We start from the raw sequence: 15,069 nt of genomic DNA, 5'->3' as shown, positions 1-15,069 counted from the left end.
AAATGATACCTTCTGATTTGTTCTTCTTTCTCATTATTTTTTTGGTTATTCAGGTCCTTTGGTGGTTCCATATAAATTTTAGGAGTGTTTTCTTGTTTGTTTATATACTTTTTTAAAAAATTTTTTTTGATTTTTTTTTTTTTTTTTTTTTTTGCTACTGGAATCTTGATAGGGATTGCATTGAATCTATAGATGGCTTTTGGTAGTATTGACATTTAACAATATTAGTTCTTCCAATCCACGAACAAACACAGAATACCTTTCCATTTCTTTGTGTCTTCTTCAGTTTCTTTCACCGGTGTTGTAATTTTCAGTATAGAGATCATTTCCTCCTTAGTTAAATTTATTCCTAAGTATTTTACTGTTTTTGATCCTATTGTAAATGGGATCTATTCCTTTATTTCTTTCTCAGAAATTTTATTGTTAGTGTATAGAAATGTTACTGATTTTTTTATGTTAGTTTGGTATCCAGCAACTTTACTGAAATCATTGATTAGATAAAACAGTTTTTTGTTGGATCTTTAGGATTTTCTATATATAATATCATGTCATCTGCAAATAGAGACAATTTTACTTCTTCCTTTCCTATTCTGATACCGTTTTTTTTTCTTGCCTCATTGCTTTAGCTAGGACTTCCAGTACTATGTTGAATAGGAGTGGTGCAAGTGGACACCCGCTCTTGTTCCCACTCTTAGAGGAAAAGATTTCATCCTCTCACCGTTGAGTATGATGTTAACTGTGGGCTAATCATATATGAACTTTATTACATTGAGATATGTTCCTTCTATGCCTACTTTGTTAAGAGTTTTTATCATGAATGGATGTTGAATTTTGTCAAATGCTTTTTCTGCATCTATTAAGGTGATAATATGATTCTTTTCTTTTGGTCTATTGATATGATGTAGCTCATTGATTGATATGTGTATGTATGTGTATGATATGTGTCTTTGCATCCCAAGGATAAATCCCACAAGATCATGGTGAATGATTCATTTAATGTGGTGCTGAATTTCGTTTAGTAGTATTTTACTGAGAATTTTTGCTTCTATATTTATCAGGGGTATTGGCTTATAGTTTTCTTTTCTAGTAGTGTTTTTCCTGGTTTTGGTATCAGGATAATTTCAGCTTCATAAAATGAGTTTGGCAGTGTTCCCTCCTCTTCAATTTTTTGGAAGAATTTGAGAAGTATTGGTGTTAATTTTTCTTTAGATGTTTGGTAAAATTCACCATTGAAGTCATCTGGTCCTGGGCTTTTCTTTGTTGGGAGATTTTTTTTATTACTGATTTAATCTCCTAACTAGTAATTGGCCTATTCAGATTTTCTATTTCTTTCTGATTCAGTCTTGGTAAGTTGTGTGTTTCTAAGAATATTTCCATTTCTTCTAGGTTGTCCAATCTGTTCGAGCTTAGTAGCCTCTTACGATTCTTTGAATTTCTGTGGTATCAATTATAATGTTATTTTTCATTTATAATTTTGTTGATTTGGGTCCTTTCTCTTTTTTCCTTGGTTAATCTAGTTAAGGGTTTATCAGTTTTATCTTTACAAAGAATCAACTCTTACTTTTGTTAATCTTTTCTGTTGTTTTTCTGTTCCTAATTTTATTTATTTCTGCTCTCATCTTTATTATTTCCTCCCTTCTGCCAACTTTGGGCTCAGTTTGTTCTTTTTCTAGTTCCTTAAGGCATAGAGTTAGATTATTTATTTGGGATCTTTCTTCCTTCTTAATGTGGGTGTGTATTGTTAACTGTTCTTGCTGCATCCCAGCAGTTCTGGTATGTTGTGTTTCCATTTTTGTTAGTCTCAAGAAACTGTGTTATTTTCTCTTTAATTTCTTCTTTCATCCATTGGTTGTTCAGGAGAGTATTGTTTAATTTCCATGTGTTTGTTAATTTTCCAATTTTCTTCTTACTGGTTTCTGTTTTTATCTCATTGTGGTCAGAGAAGATAGTTGGTATGATTTCAGTCTTCTTGAATTTGCTAAGATTTATTTTGTGGCCTGAGATATGGTCATTCCTAGAAAATGTTCCATGTGTGCTTGGGAAGAATATGTATTCTGCTGTTGTTGGATAGAATGTTTTGTATATGTGTTTGTTAGGTCCGTTTGGTCAATAGTGTTATTCAAATACACAGTTTCCTTATTGATTCTGTCTGGATGATCTATCCATTGTAGAGACTGGGATATTAAAGTCCTCAATTATTATTGCATTACTCTTTACTTCTCCTTTTAGCTCTGTTAGTTTTTGTTTTAGATATTTAGGTGCTCTCATGTTGGGCATATAAATATTTATAATTGTTATATCTTCTTGATATATTAAACTCTACTATTATTATGTAATGACCTGCTTTGTCTCGTTTTACCATTTGTAGTGTAAAGCGGGTTGTTTCTGATATAAGTATAGCTACCCCTACTTTTTTTTGGTTGTCATTTGCTTGAAATGACTTTTTTTCCATACCTTCACTCAGTCTATGTGTCTTTAAGGCTAAAGTGAGCCTCTTTTTTTGTTTTTGTTTTTTTAAGATTTTATTTATTTATCTGAGAGAGAGAGAATGAGAGGGAGAACACGAGACGGGGGAGGGTCAGAGGCAGAAGCAGACTCACTGCTGAGCAGGGAGCCCGATGCAGGACTCAATCCCGGGACTCCAGGATCATGACCTGAGCTGAAGGCAGTTGTTTAACCAACTGAGCCACCCAGGTGCCCTAAAGTGAATCTCTTGTAGCCATCATATTGTCAGATCTTTTTTTTTTTTTTTAATCCATTCAGCCATTCTATGTCTTTTGAGTGGGGAATTTAATCTATTTGTTTAAAGTAATTATTGATAGGTAAGGACTTACTATGCTATTTAGTTGCTTTCTGGTTGTTTTGTAGACTCATTATTCTTTGTTTTTTATCATGCTTTCTTTTTCTGTGTTTGGAAGTCTTTTGGTATCAGTATGCTCTGACTTTTTTATTGTATTCTTCTGTGTAATTCCTACAAGATTTTCCCTTGTATCATGAGGTTTACATAAAATACCTTAAACTTATAATATCTAGGTGCACCTGGGTGGTTCAGTGGGTTAAGCAGCTGCCTTTGGCTTTGGTCATGATCCCAGGGTCCTGGGATCGAGCCCCACAGCAGGCTTCCAGCGGGAAGCCTGCTTCTCCCTCTCCCTCTGCCTGCTGCTCTGCCTACTTGTGCTCTCTCTCTACCTCTCTGTCAAATAAATAAATAAAATCTTAAAAAAAAACTTATAAGATCTATTTTAAAATTGATAACAACTTAATATTTTTTAAAGATTTTATTTATTTATTTGACAGAGAGAGAGAGACAGCAAGAGAGGGAACACAAGCAGGGGGAGTGGGAGAGGAAGAAGCAGGCTTCCCGCTGAGCAGGGAGCCCAATGTGGGGCTCAATCCCAGGACCCTGGGATCATGACCTGAGCCGAAGGCAGACGCTTAACTGACTGAGCCACCCAGGCGCCCCGATAACAACTTAATTTTAATAGAATTTATATACTTTACACTTTTACTTCTTGTCCTCCTCACATTTTAAGTTATTGCTATTACAATTTACATTTTTTAATATTGTGTAATTAATAACAGATTATTGTATTTATGGTTATTTTTTCTAAGCTCATTTTTTTAACTTTTAAACTAGAGTTGTGAGTTATGTACCATTACCATATTGCAGAATCTAACTATGCTTTTATATTTAGTGAGATTTATGCTACCTTTTTGTGTTTTTATGATGTTAATTAACATCCTTTTACTTCCACTCAAAGAGCTCCCTTTAACATTTCTTGGAAGGCAGGTCTGGTGGTAATGAATTTTTTCAGCCTTTATTTGTTTGGGAAAATCTTTATCCCTACTTCATTTCCAAAGGACAGTTTTGCTAGTTAGAGAATTCTTGGTTAACAGTGATTTTCTTTCAATATGTTGAATATGTCATCCCATTCTCTTCCTGGCCTGAAAAGTTTCTATTGAGAAAGCCACCTATGGTCTTATGGAGCTTTCCTTATATGTAACTTCCCTTTTCTCTTGCTGCTTTTAAAATTCTTTCTTTGTCTTTGACTTTTGACAGTTTAATTATAACGTGTCTCATTGTTACCCTATTTAGGTTCAACCTATTTGGAGTCATTTGGGCCTCATGGATCTAGATGTCCATTTCTCTCCTCAGGTTCAGGAGGTTTTCTGCCATTATTGCTTTAAATATACTTTTTGTCCCTTTCTCTTTCTCTTCTTCTTCTAGAAATCCCATAATGTGAATATTGTTTCTTTTCATTGTATCCTCATGATTGCCATAGGCTTTCTTTACTGTTTTTCCTTCTTTTTTTCTTTTCACTCCTCTGACTAATTTCCAATGTCCTATCCTCCAGGCCACTGATTCTTTCTTCTGGATGGTCAAATCTATTTTTGAAACTATTAAATTTTTCAATTCATTTATTATATTTTTCAATTCTAGGATTTCTGTGTTTTTGTTTGTTTAATGGTTGCTATTTTTTGTCAAATTTCCTGTTTGTTAGTTGTCTGTCTGTGTTTTCTTGTAGTTCATGAAACATCCTCTTTTTTTTTTGAGATTTTATTTATTTATTAGAGACATAGTGAGAGCAGGAACACAAGCAGAGGGAGTGGGAGAGGGAGAAGCAGGCTTCCCGCCGAGCAGGGAGCCTGATGTGGGGCTCGATCCCAGGATCCTGGGATCATGACTTGAGCCGACAGCAGATGCTTAATGACTGAGCCACCCAGGGGCCCCTCATGAAACATCACTAAGAGGATTATTCTGAATTCTTTGTCTGACGGTTCATAAATCTCCATTTTTTTAGAGTCAGTTATTGGACCTTCATTGATTTCCTTTGGTGGTATTGTATATACCTGACTTTTTGTGATCTTTGATTCCTTATGTTGGTATCTGTAAATTTGAGAAATGGGGCTCCCCTTCCAGACTTCACAGGTGTATTTTGGCAGAGACAGTTCTTCACTAGCTCAATTTGGGTTTCTGGGTATGTCTGCTTGTAATGTATTTGGCCAGGTGGGGCCTGCTATTATGGTTTAGTTTGGGATGAGGCAAATTTTTGAGCTCTGAGGATGAGGATGTGCGGTGTATCACTGGCTGACAAGAGTTGGGTAGGATTGCAGGCTTGGCTCCCTACTGAAGTAAGATTGCAGGATGGGCTCTGCAGGTGCCTGAATTCTCTAGTCAGACTTACTAGATGGTTGGGTATATTCAGTAGTAGATGGGGCTATGAATTAGCTTCCCTGCCCTGGCAGGGTAGCAGACCAGAGCCCAGGGCCTGTGCACTTCATTGTTTGGGGGCCCTAATCAGACCTGACTATGCACTGATTTCCCTGGTCAGGTAAGGAGGCCAGTGGTTTTGCTCTGCAGATGGGGAAGTCACAGGCTGTGCTCTCTATTCAAGTGCCACTGTATGTAGGGCTGTTAAATGGGCTATGCAGCTTCCTGTGTACTCCGGGTAAGCTTCCTGATCAGACAGGTGGAAAGCTATAATCAGCAATGAGCAGGGCTATTAAGTAGATTTCCTGCCCAGGTGCAGCAGAAGAAGCTCAAAAACTGGTAAAGCTCTTTGTTGTCCAAGCTCAAGCCAACCTGCCCCCCAAGTTCTCTGGCTTAATAGAGCCCCTGGCTTTGCTCTGTAAACTGTCAACCTTATCTGCTTTTCTCTCTGTTTGAGTGCCACTGGGCCACACAGCTTTCAACTGTTTTCACCAGCCCTTCTGGTCAGATGGGGCTGGAAGTCACTTTCCAAAGTGGGTGGGGCTGTGGCTCATCTCCTTTCTTGGGCATAGGCAAACTGGACTTTAGGGCCAGCAAAACTCCTCATTTGAGGATCCAAATCGGGCAGATCTGTACTCCACCAAGTTCCCTGGTCAGTGTGTGTCCCTGACTTGGTTCTGCAGATGAGCAAAACCACTGGTTGGGATTACTACTTGGGCAAAGCAAGAATGAACTCTTTCTGCCAAGATCCATGAGCTGGTTGTTACAAGCCCTTCCTCCTTCTCCATCACAGTCAGATTCCCAGTAGCTGGGCCCCACACACTCCCCTGTAACTCCTGTGGTGTAAGATTGGAGTAGGGCCTCCTCAAAAGTGACCCACAATGCTGGGGAAGGCTGGTTATCCCTCCTGGGCTCTCTTTTCACATTAGAGGAACTGAAAATTCAGGAGATGCCTCACCATGTGTTCTGGACTTTCCTGAGGGAGGGGCAATGCATTCAACATGTAGCTGCTTCTCTTTTCTAATGCACTCTATCTTGGTCTCTGGGTGCATGCGGGTGCTTCAACCTAACCCCCATGTTCTGGGAGTCTCTCAGTGGTTTCTTGTTCTTGAATAAATGTTGGTTGTTCTTCTTGTGAGGGGGAGCAATGTCATGAATAACTTGTGACATCACTCCCATAATTTTCATCTTAAATAATTTTTAAATTACTTATTTAATAAGTCAAAATTTATTTTTATTTTTAATAATTAAAAAAATGCTCCTAAGTAATGCTGATGTTGTTCAGAGTTGTTCTACACAGTGGACTGAGCACCATTTTAAAACCAAAATATGATTATGGCATTCCCCTGCTTCAAAAGCAATTTTGACAATATGTGTTGAATATTGTCAGACAGACTGATGGGTAAAAAGGGGCAAATGTCTATTGGTTTTACCTTGATAAAGTCTCAGATAACAGGTCAACATTCTGAAACTAAAGAACTCAGAATAAATGATCCTGTACAGCCAAATTGCTTTAACGCTCTTGTCCTGTTTAGTAGAAACACTGAAAACCATTACAAAAACCATCCAGTTCTCATAGAGGAACTTATAATATATGAGAGACTTAAATGTAAAGCTTTTTGTCTTTCTATCAATGTGGCAGTTTCACATCTACTAAGGCTATATAATCGAACTAGAATTCCACTGTTTTGGGAAATGATTCAGAAGTAAGGATGTGAAGTACTTTCTCATGTTCTCAGGATATCTATACCTCAGTAACGAATTATTATCATTTTCATTGCTAAGGTCCCAAGTATGACCGTAAGATTATATCCAGTTTGTTTGAATGGTAGTGATTATTTGTATTTGCAACCATTGCTTTTACTTTTCTCAATATACTTTTATCTGTTGCATATGTCATTATCTTCCCACTGGCATTTTAATATGTTATGGATATTAATCATTTTCTGATTTATATTCTGAGAATATTTTCTCTTAGTCTGTCACTTGGCTCTTGTCATACAGAAACTTTAATTTTTATTATAGCAAATATATCTTCCTTTATATCTTCTGGGTTTTGAGTCTTGCTTAGGAATGTTAACCTCATAGTTAAAAGTGTTTTTCTGTACTTTTAACTGAGATTCTTTTTACTTTAATTCCCTAGTATTCATTTTCTCAAATTTATTTACCGATCATTTTTGAATAAGACAACTTGTTTCCTGGATGGATAGTACATTTGTCAGAACTGAAGTCTCTTGCTAGTTTAAGAATAAAGAGGTTTGTTGGGTGCCTGGGTGGCTCAGTCGGTTAAGCGACTGCCTTCGGCTCAGGTCATGATCCCAGGGTCCTGGGATCAAGTCCCACATCGGGCTCCCTGCTCTGCGGGGAGCCTGCTTCTCCTTCTCCCCCTCCCCCTGCTGGTGTTCCCTCTCTCGCTGTGCCTCTCTCTGTCAAATAAATAAATAAAATCTTTAAAAAAAAAAAAAAGAATAAAGAGGTTTGTTAAGAGATATGGATAATATACAGAATCTTTTGGAGAAACTTGACTTGGTGGAACTTAAATCATATCTGGAACCCAATCTATAGGTGGATCTGGGAAATGTAGAGTTTGGCTTTCCAGGAAGGTATCCAAGAAGAGAGTTTGGACAATCCACAGAATCTGTTAATAGGTTACTAACTAGTCCATCATTTTCTCATTATTTTGATATGCCATCATTTTCATAGATGAAAATATATTTGGGGACAGTTGCGGTCTCTGCCACATTCCAAAGCTCTTTTCCCATTTTCCATCTGCTTCAGTTAATGTTGTACATGATTTTATTTTTTTCAAGTAAGGATGGGCAAGGTGTGGGATAGGATGGAGAAGGTAGTGAGCTGCCCCAGATCATCCTTCTAGGCACTAAAGCTGTTTTTTACAATGCCTGTTAGACTCATTTCATTCTGGGATAATTACTCAGCTTGATCTTTCAGTTCCTAATGTCTCATCATGTCTATTCTGATATCTCGACTATCCATTTAATTTTTTATCTCAGTCATCAAAATTTTAAATCCCCAAATATCTAGTTACAGTTTTTGTACTTGCAACATCTCATATTTCTCTGAAGGTTCTAATTATACTTTTCAAATGTCTTCTGATCTCTAGCTCTGTTTATTATTAGTAGTAGAAAAATAGAAATGCTGCCTCTCTTATGGTGATTCCCCCCCACCACCAAATGTTTAGTTATCTGTTCAGTTTTGTATTTTAGACTCTCTGTTCCCTTTGCCTCTTTTGTTAACTGGAGCCATCCTCTGCCAATTTGGTGTAAGGAACAGCACTGGAGAGGCAAGGATATGTTGGTAGCTCATCTTCATGGTGTGAGAGACTCATGTTCTTGGAAGTGTGTAGCTGCCTCGGTTATCATTTAGAACCAGTAGGGGAGGAGAAAGCTGTTGACTAGCTTACCTACTCTAAGCCTCTTTCCCTGATTTCTCTCTCTGATGAGAGCCTCAGTGCCCACCTCCCAATTCTTGATCTGTTAACTTTGAGAGTGCACACCCTTCCCCCCACTGCTTCTTCCCTTTTCTTTTTTTTTTTTTTTTAAAGATTTATTTATTTGAAAGAGAGAGAGAGAGTCAGTGAGGGGCAGAAGAAGAGGGGGAGAGAAATTTCAGCAGATTGTGTTCAGCACAGACCCTGACACAGGATTCAAGCTCATGACCCTGAGATCACGACCTGAGCTGAAACCAAGAGTCAGACGCTTAACCAACTGAGCCACCCAGGCGCCACTCAGGCTCCCCCCACTGCTTCTTCCTTTGCCTTGGACTCCTCCTCTGTAGGATTTGAGATGAATTTTCCTTCCGTTTTGTTTTTCTGAGTAGTGACCCTATCTGTAGTCTGTCTTTTCTCAACATTGCTGGTTTGCTGATGGCAGTTTTAATTCTTTTCCTAGGATATTTTTTTACTTTTAAAAAGTATCTTCTCTTTCATAGGGATTTTACTTTGGTAAGCGGGATATGGTAAGTGGGATATAGATGTGTGTGCTCGGTTAGCTGTTTTGATCCAGTCTATATTAAAGTGTGTGTGTGTGTGTGTGTGAGAGAGAGAGAGAGAGAGATGGAGATTTTATCATTATTTTCTGTCTTCTTATTTCTCAGATTATTCTTTTTTCCTCTAAATGACGTAAAAAAGATAAAGCCAGAGTTGAACTGAAACGTAGTACTTTTCACCTATAGTTTTCTTCGCTATTCCCTTTTTCTGGGGGGAAAAAAAAAGGCCAAATAAAATAAATATGTTCTCACATACTTCCTGGTATTACCCAGTATCATTCAAAACACCTACTTTTCCTGAAATGGGAGGTAAAATTGGTGCCCATAAGTAGCAGCTGATTGCAAGGTTAGGATCAGGGCTGGGTAGGAGTTGGGTATTATGGTTATAAGCATTTTAGAAACTATCAGGCTCTGTGGAACTAACACTAACCACATTCACAGAGACTCACTTTGTAATCCAGAATGCCTGGGGTGTGTGTGTGTGTGTGTGTGTGTTTTCATTCGGAGTATGGGATATATAATAACTTTGGAGGGATTACTTGTGATAATAACACAAATTTGGAGTTGGATTCAAGCTGGAATCCTATCTTCACCATGTGTTCATGCTCTCTGTTACTTAATATTCTGAATCTCCACTTTTGTCCTTGTGAGCATTAAATGTGATAAAGAACAAAAAGTTCTTATAGCAGCTAGCACATAGAAAACATGGAATAGACATTAGAGATGATGGTAAAAATGATGGTAGTGGTGAAATTCTGCTTTTTTCTATCTCTTTTTTAAAATTTAAATTCAATTACCATATAATGTATTATTTGTTTCAGAGGTACAGGTCTATGATTCATCAGTCTTATAAAATACCTAGTACTCATTACCACACATACCCTCCCCAATATCCATCACCCAGTTACCCCATTCCCTCACCCCCTTCTCCTCCAACAACCCTCACTTTGTTTCCTAAGATTAAGAGTCTCTTATGGGGACGCCTGGGTGGCTCAGTCATTGGGCGTCTGGCTTCGGCTCAGGTCATGATCCCAGGGTCCTGGGATTGAGCCCCACGTTGGGCTCCCAGCTCAGCGGGGAGCCTGCTTCTCCCTCTCCCACTCCCCCTGATTGTGTTCCCTCTCTCGCTGTGTCTCTCTGTCAAATAAATAAATAAAATCTTAAAAAAAAAAAAAAAGAGTTTCTTATGGTTTGTCTCCCTCTCTGGTTTCATCTTGTTTCATTTTTTCCTCTCTTCCCCTATGATCCTCTGTCTTGTTTCTTAAATTCCACATATCAGGTGCGCCTGCATGGCTCAGTAAGTTAAGCGTCTGCCTTAGGGTCAGGTCATGATCTCAGGGTCCTGGGATCGAGCCCCGCATCAGGCTCCCTGCTCAGTGGGGAGTCTGCTTCTCCCTCTCCCTCTACCTCTGTGCTCTCCCTCTCTCTCTCTCTCTCTCTCAAATAAATAAATGAAATATTTAAAAATAAATGAATAAATAAATAAATTCCACATAGCAGTGAGATCATATGATGTCTTTCTCTGATTGACTTATTTCACTTAGCATGATTCCCTCTAGTTCCATCCATGCCATTGCAAATTGCAAGATTTCATTTTTTGATGGCTGCATAATATTCCATTATATATATATACCACAACTTCTTTATCCATTCATTTGTCAATGGACATCTGGTTTCTTTCCATAGATTGGCTATTGTGCACAGTGTTGCTATAAACATTGGGGTGCAGGTGCCCCTTTGGATCACTACATTTTTATCTTTGGGGTAAATACCCAGTAGTGCAGTTGCTGGATTGTATGGTAGCTCTATTTTCAACTTTTTGAGGACCCTCCATAGTGTTTTCCAGAGTGGCTGCAGCAGCTTGCATTCCCACCAACAGTGTAGGAGGGTTCCCCTTTCTCCACATCCTCACCAACATCTGTCATTTCCTGACTTGTCAATTTTAGCCATTCTGACTGGTGTGAGGTGGTATCTCGTTGTGGTTTTGATTTTTATTTCCCTGATGCCGAGTGATGTTGAGCACTTTTTCATGTGTCTGTTGTCCATTTGGATGTCTTCTTTGCAGAAATGTCTGTTCATGTCTTCTGCCCATTTCTTGATTGGATTATTTGTTCTTTGGGTGTTGAGTTTAAGAAGTTCTTTATAGATTTTGGATACTAGCCCTTTATCTGATATGTCATTTGCAAATATCTTTTCCCATTCCATCAGTTGTCTTTTGGTTTTGCTGTTTCCTTTGCTGTGCAAAAGCTTTTTATCTTGATGAAGTCCCAATAGTTCATATTTGCCTTTGTTTCCCTTGCCTTTGGCACTGTGTCTAGGAAGAAGTTGCTGTGGCTGAGGTCAAAGAGGTTGCTGCCTGTGTTCTCCTCAAGGGTTTTGATGGATTCCTGTCTCACATTTAGGTCTTCCATCCATTTTGAGTCTATTTTTGTGTATGGTGTGAGGAAATGGTCCAGTTTCATTCTTCTGCATGTGGCTGTCCAATTTTCCCAACACCATTTGTTGAAGAGACTGTCTTTTTTCCATTGGACATTCTTTCCTGCTTTGTCAAAGATTAGTTGACCATAGAGTTGAGGGTCCATTTCTGGGCTCTCTATTCTGTTCCATTGATCTATGTGTCTGTTTTTGTGCCAGTACCATACTGCCTTGATGATTACAGCTTTGTAATAGAGCTGGAAGTCCGGAATTGTGATGCCACCAGCTTTGGGTTTTTTTCAACATTCCTCTGGCTATTTGGGGTCTTTTCTATTTTCACACAAATTTTAGGGTTATTTGCTCCAGTTCTGTGAAAAAAGCTGATGGTATTTTGATAGGGATTGCATTGAATGTGTAGATTGCTCTAGATAGCATAGATGTTTTACCAATATTTGTTCTTCCAATCCATGAGCATGGAACATTTTTCCATTTCTTTGTGTCTTCCTCAACTTCTTTCATGAGTAATCTATAGTTTTCTGAGTACAGATTCTTTGCCTCTTTGGTTAGATTTATTCCTAGGTGTCTTATGGTTTTGGGTGCAATTGTAAATGGGATCGACTCCTTAATTTCTTTCTTCTATCTCCTTGTTGGTGTATAGAAATCCAGCTGATTTCTGTGCATTGATTTTATATCCTGCCACTTTACTGAATTCCTGTATGCGTTCTAGCAATTTTGGGGTGGAGTCTTTGGGTTTTCCACATAGAGTATCATGTCATCTGCAAAGAGTGAGAGTTTGACTTCTTCTTTGTTGATTCAGATGGCTTTTATTTCTTTTTGTTGTCTGATTGCTGAGCCTAGGATTTCTAGTACTATGTTGAATAGCAGTGGTGATAGTGGACATCCCTGCCGTGTTCCTGACCTTAGGGGGAAAACTCTCAGTTTTTTCCCACTGAGAATGATATTTGCAGTGGGTTTTTCATAGATGGCTTTTATGATATTGAGGTATGCGCCCTCTATCCCTACACTGTGAAGAGTTTTAGTCAAGACAGGATGCTGTACTTTGTCAAATGCTTTTTCTGCATCTATTAAGAGGAATATATGGTTCTTGTCCTTTCTTTTATTTATGTACTGTATCACATTGATTGATTTGTAGATGTTGAGCTAACCTTGCAGCCTAGGGGTAAATCCCACTTGGTCGTGATGAATAATCCTTTTAATGTACCGTTGGATCCTATTGGCTAGTATTTTGGTGAGAATTTTTGCATCCATGTTCATCAGGGATATTGGTCTATAATTCTCCTTTTGGGTGGGGTCTTTTTCTGGTTTTGGGATCAAGGTAATACTGGCCTCATAAAATGAGTTTGGAAGTTTTCCTTCCATTTCAATTTTTTGAAACAGCCTCAGAAGACTAGGTATTAATTCTTCTTTAAATGTTTGGTAGAATTCCCCTGGGAAGCCATCTGGCCCTGGACTCTTGTTTGTTTGGAGATTTTTGATTACTGCTTCAATTTCCTTGCTGGTTATGGGTCTGTTCAGGTTGTCCATTTCCTCCTGTTTCAGTTTTGGTAGTTTATACATCTCTAGGAATGCATCCATTTCTTCCAGATTGTCTAATTTGCTGGCATATAGTTGCTCCTAATATGTTCTTACAATTGTTTGTATTTCTTCAGTGTTGGTTGTAATCTCTCCTGTTTTATTCATGATTTTATTTATTTGGGTCCTTTCTCTCTCTCTCTTTTTTTTCTTTTTGGTAAGTCTGGCCAGGGATTTATCAATCTTATTAATTCTTTCAAAGAACCAGCTCCTAGTTTTGTTGATCTGTTCTTTTGGTTTCTATTTCATTGATTTCTGCTCTGATCTTTATTATTTCTCTTCTCCTGCTGGGTTTAGGCTTTATTCGCTCTTCTTTCTCCAGCTCCTTTAGGTGTAGGGTTAGGTTGCGTATTTGAGACCTTTCTAATTTCTTGAGAAAGGTTTGTAGTGCTATATACTTCCCTCTTAGGACTGCCTTGCTGCATCCCAAAGATTTTGAACATGATTTTTAAAAAATTCTTCTTTAGGGGCGCCTGGGTGGTTCAGTTGGTTAAGCAACTGCCTTCGGCTCAGGTCATGATCCCGGAGTCCCGGGATCGAGTCCCATGTCAGGCTCCCTGCTCAGCAGGGAGTCTGCTTCTCCCTCTGACCCTCCTTCCTCTCATGCTCTCTGTCTCTCATTCTCTCTCTCGCAAATAAATAAAATCTTAAAAAAAAAATTTTTTTTTTAATTCTTTTTTAATTTCCTGGTTGTCCCATTCATTCTTTAGTAGGATGCTCTTTAGCCTCCATGTGTTTGACTTCTTTTCAACTTCCCTCTTGTGATTGAGTTCCAGTTTCAAAGCATTGTGGTCTGAAAATATGCAGGGAATGATCCCAATCTTTTGGTACCAGTTGAGACCTAATTTTTGACCCAGGATGTGATCTATTCTGGAGAATGTTCCATGTGCACTGAAGAAGAATGTGTATTCTGTTGCTTTGGGATGGAATGTTCTGAATGTATCTGTGAAGTCCATCCGGTCCAGTGTGTCATTCAAAGCCCTTATATCCTTGTTGTTCTTCTGCTTAGATGACCTGTCCATTGCAGTGAGAGGGGTGTTAAAGTCCCCTACTATTATTGAATTATTATCTATGCTTTTCTTTTTTTTTTATTAATTGGCTTATTAAAATTCTGCTCTTGGAGCGCCTGGGTGGCTCAGTCAGTTAAGTGGCTGCCTTCAGCTCAGGTCATGATCCCAGGGTCCTGGGATTGAGCCCCGCATCGGGCTCCCTGCTCAGCAGGAAGCCTGCTTCTCCCTCTCCCACTCCCCCTACTTGTGTTCCCTCTCTCACTGTCTCGCTCTCTGTCAAATACATAAAATCTTAAAAAAAAAAAGAAATTCTGCTCTTTATGATTTCCTTCTCAGTATCAATAAGCCTGGAAAATAAATAATAGTCCAGAGGCTCCTTGGGAAATGTGAAATTAGCAAAGATTGTTTTTAAATAAAATGCATTTTCAATTTAGTTTTATTTGATTTTCATTTAGTTGTGTTATTTTGAGAAAACTAATTACTATTTTGTGCCTCAGTTTTCTCACCTATAAAATGAGGATAGCTTATTAGGGTTGTCATGAATAGTCAATGAAAAAACAATGTAAAATACTTAAAACAGTGGCTGGTACATACTAGGACCAGAATAACTCTTAGCTACGTTATTATTAATATTAATATATTACTAATATTTTATATAAACTATAGAAGACCCAGAAAATTATCCCTATTTCAATTTATGTTTATGATTTTATTAGTTGGAACACATAATTGGACATAAATTCACATGATAAATAAATATTAAAAATCAGGAGTATTATGGAAAAACTGGAACATATGGTATTATAACTAGGATGTACATTTTTGCTGACCAGA

Source organism: Neomonachus schauinslandi, chromosome 1, assembly GCF_002201575.2.
Source record: "Neomonachus schauinslandi chromosome 1, ASM220157v2, whole genome shotgun sequence".
Classification (NCBI taxonomy): domain Eukaryota; kingdom Metazoa; phylum Chordata; class Mammalia; order Carnivora; family Phocidae; genus Neomonachus; species Neomonachus schauinslandi.
Note: the sequence above shows the minus strand (reverse complement) of the source record.